Genomic DNA, 4,390 nt, shown 5'->3' on the forward strand with positions numbered 1-4,390 from the left:
TCTAGATGAGGCCACACCAGAAGTGTGATGTCACAAGGCAGAGAACAGTCATCCATCATGAAGTATTGATGTTGTTTATCTCCTTTACCCTCATGTCACCCAGAGCAGAAAATTCTGCTTGCTGATGGATAGGAGGATTAAATAGGAGGATTAAATTGATTGCTTGTATTTCACAATGTGTATTTATTAATAATATTACATAACTTGTCTCATGTTGATGGTATAAGGAACTGAGTTTGATTTGGGATGCAGATATAAATTTACTTATCATCCTTAAGTTTTGTATTTGTTGTGCTTGATTTTTTTCTGCTATATATTGCCCCGTCTATATTATGCTCTTTTACTGTTTCTACTAACTATTGTTTGTCATCATTGTCTACCCTTTCAGTGTTATTCTTTTCTTGTTGAACGTACATTGTAAAGCGGTGCTATATAAATAAAACTTATTATTATTATTATTACTTATATTAACAATAGTAACCTCTGTAAAATCTTTAAAAACGGTAATGTTCTGACCATATAATTTTTCTGACAATTTTTTTAAATTGACTTTTTTATGACCCCACAACAACTAGCCATACAGTAACAATAGAACACCAGAACAGGTGCACAGGCACTCACCCTTCCATACATTCATACATATTGAATGTATACTTAAATAAATAAAATAAAAACAATAACACAGACTAAATTATACTCTACATAAATGGAAATAAATAAATAATAACACATAGACAAATGTTTTTCATCCAAACATGTAGAGCACACATCTGGGATGTTAACATATATATGACGAAGCTTAACAGGAGTTATGTAGGTTCTCATTAACCATTTATATTGAAGTAATTTAAACCTAGTATCTATTGTCTGTGTTTGTGCTTTTTAAACATGCATCATTCCAGTCTATTTCATCTATCTTCTTGCATATCCATTTTCCAGGCATTTAATTTATCCAATGTTGATTCAGTATTGTATTTGACCATTATTTAATGATATACGCCCCCTTCCTTCTAAGTTTCCAAGTTATTTCCTCTAATTTTGAAAAGATGCTATACAACTTATCTGTTCCTCTTTTGATGACATGTAACTTTTTAACTGTAAATATAAAAAATAAAATAAAAAAATATTTCTGGTATAAATGATCAAAGAAAAGTAAAACTCCATCTTCTTATAAATCCATATTTATCTGAATGCCTCTTGTATTCCATAACTTAAAGCCTCCGTCTTTATTACCTGGTATAAACAATGCTGCCCTGTCTATAGTCCTGAGCTGCTAAACGCTCTGTTCACAAATGAGTAATGCTGTTTCTTCCCACGTTTGGAGTGTTTGCCATTTGAAATATTTATATGCAACAGCATAGCTGAAGGGAGTTGGACACAGTTGTCACAGGTTGGTGCAAGCACACACACAAGGAGATTCGAGGTAATGATCTAAATGCATTTATTATCTCTTTATTAAACAAAACAAAACTCTAGAAAGCAGGGGAACAGGAAGAAAAACGCAGGAGCAGTACAAACCAAACCCCAAATTCAAATCAAGATTTATTTATAAAGCAAATTAAAAGCCACAGATTGTACCATAAGAATAAATTAGAATACAATAAAATACAAATAAAAAATAGACAGCTTGTTAGGAGATAAAATCAATGACAGAGAAACACCACAAATGCATCTGATCCAATTTAATGATCCAGCAGGGCAGACATACTGAAAACAGGAACTCCTCAACTCCAATCCGGTGTCCTCTGGGGTTAATAAATCCACATGCAGTAGATTATTGGGCTGTATTTCTCTGCTGCATCTCTGCAATCAAGCCAGGACGAAAAGGGAAAGGAAAAAAGAAGTCATCATTTCTGAGATTGTAATATTTTTTTCCTAGGGTGTGCAACAAATCCTCCAGACACCAACAAATCCACTTTTTCCATCAGATAATGATCAGTAATTTAAATATAAAAACCGCTACAGTCCAAATTTGTCAAAGACCTCAAAACATAGAAGTACTGGAAACACCATAAACAATGGTTTTAACTTTTAACAAATATCCCCTTTAGCCATTAATTGGTCTGAATCACGGTTTTCCATTGTTTATCGGTAGTAACACATAACTAAGCAATCTGAAATGGCAAAATAAAAAAATACTGTATAATCAATTTTGACTTCTGTTAATCTTTTGCTTTAGTTTAAATATGAGGACATGTTTTTGTTTTTAAAGTTATTTTTATGGGCTTTTATTAGGATAGGAGAGTAGAGAGACAACACGAAAGCATTGGGTGGAGAAAGAGGAACAGGATTGGCAAAGGACCTCGAGATGGGGATTGAACTTGTGTCGCCGTGAGTGCAGTTGTGCTGTAGATGCACTAACCACAAGGCTATCAGCGGCAACATATGAGGGCACATACGCACACAATGAATGGCAACTGTAGAAAGCAAAAGCCGAATCCCGGACATTTTGGGCGATTTAGAAATCCCAGCCGGACGCATTTTTTTAGGTCCAAAAAGAGGATGTATGGTCACCCTACCTAGCCTACTTAACAGTAAAAGTTCTCTGGCCAAATTACAAAATAGTAGATGTGAAGCTGTGTATTTGCTCATGTAAGGCGTATTTTTACTAGTGAAAACATACATACATTTGATGCAAAACAGATTTGCATTCTAATTGCATTCTAATACACTGTAAAAAAAAATCCGTAAAATTTATGGTAAAAAAACAGCAGCTGTGGTTGCCGGAATTTTACCGTAAAAAACACGGTAGCAATGTTTGAGGTTTTACGGGTTTAACTTAAATTTACAGTTAAATACCGTAATTTCATTAACTGATAAAATTTTATCTGAAAATCTGAAATCTGTTTTGTATCTTTGTAATACACTGATTACCACCAAATGCAGGTGGTGATAAGAAAGTCACATGATGAACCAAAGCCCATCACAAGCAGCTTTTAAATAATTACTGTAGCATTTTTACAGTCTTTTACCGTTAAATTTTTTACAGTGTAGGCCTTATCTTATAATGAGATAAATGTTTTTGGACTTTCAAGACTTTTTTTTTTTTGCAAAGTGAGTCAAGTCAAGTCAAGTCAAGTCACCTTTATTTATATAGCCAGAGTTTGGGCGCTAAATAGGAAAAGGATCTGCCACCCGCAGTTGATTTTGATATTCTAGGTATTATCAAATTGCCAGAGTTTTGAGAATGCAGCGGACGTGGAGGACTATAATGTAACAAGAGTGACATGCTCAATGTCAGATGGCATACTGTTGAAACAACAATTACGAAATTATCAAACTCTTAGCCAAAATTACTATGTAACAGGACCCAGCCTCAGAATTATTTTGTGATTGGATAGTGCAAATAATACCCTTGCAGTGCTGAAGAAAAATAGGTATTTTGTATTTTACAACCAATAAATAAATATGCATATTACTTGTATTTGCATCTTTTCTATGCAAGTGTGAATTCACCTTTAAAAATAACTTATATTACATAGACTATAAGGTATTCAATAGTAGAGCTTTAAAAAGGAATGGAAGTCAATGGAGATATATGACTCATGAAAATTCATTTGTAGAGCTCTCTAATTGGAATTCTTACTAGTAATAATTGAATTAGAGGGCTCTCTAACTGGCATTGTTACTAGTAAGAATTTAATTGTAGAGCTCTCTAATTCTTACTAGTAAAAATGCAATTATGATGAGTAACGCTGAGAACATTTTAAGCTAAAATGGCTTGAATGGCCATAAGATAAAATGGCCATATCTTTTGAAAATCTGATCACAAACAGCATGTATTACTGATAAAATAGGATACCAACTATATTTTAAGAACCTTTCTTGCAGAAAAATAAATAAATAAATAAATAAAATAAAAAATCAACATTACCAGTGGTGGTCCATGGTGGAATTTTTAAGATGATGGAACTTACTTACCTAGTGTAATGAAACATAATATTCATCTTTCTGTATTGCATTTGCATACATCTTGTTAGTCAAGATGTCCCACGCCTGCGATTAACATTCATCAGTGGCGTAACTTTGCTTTGAAAAGTGGTGGGGACACCACGCAACTCGTTTTGCTAGATCTGTGAGAAGATGGAGGCCATCTGGTCAGAACAGGTTTTCAGACAGGCTTGTGTGACACCGTCTGGGCCTGGTGCTTTCCGTCTCTTCTGCTTCCGGAAGACCTGACGCACATCATCTTCACTGATCTGAAGTGCAGAAGGGGGGAGAGGTGGGTTGTTGGAGGTGTTAACGGTAGATAAAGCGACACAGGCAGGTAAAGTTACAGCGGGAGTCCGCGCCTCTCTCGCCTCCCCTGAGCCCATTGAGGTTTAACAGACCCCCTAAAGCGTGCGGTGACTTTGGTGGGGGGTGATTGAGAACGAATCGGGGAAAGTCA

At 35.0% G+C, this 4,390-nt stretch overlaps 1 long non-coding RNA gene across 1 annotated transcript in view; it reads left to right on the plus strand.

Annotated features, from left to right (window-relative positions):
- Window positions 1-4,007: 4,007 nt before the first annotated feature.
- The window catches only part of LOC107715855 (uncharacterized), a 17,779-nt gene continuing 17,396 nt past the window's right edge, over window positions 4,008-4,390 (plus strand). The window contains exon 1 of the long non-coding RNA XR_001637144.1: window positions 4,008-4,075. This is a non-coding gene — a long non-coding RNA (uncharacterized LOC107715855). The remainder of the gene's footprint in view (window positions 4,076-4,390) is intronic.

The sequence above is a fragment of the Sinocyclocheilus rhinocerous genome, unplaced genomic scaffold, assembly GCF_001515625.1.
Source record: "Sinocyclocheilus rhinocerous isolate Xijiao unplaced genomic scaffold, SAMN03320098_v1.1 scaffold178, whole genome shotgun sequence".
Taxonomy (NCBI): domain Eukaryota; kingdom Metazoa; phylum Chordata; class Actinopteri; order Cypriniformes; family Cyprinidae; genus Sinocyclocheilus; species Sinocyclocheilus rhinocerous.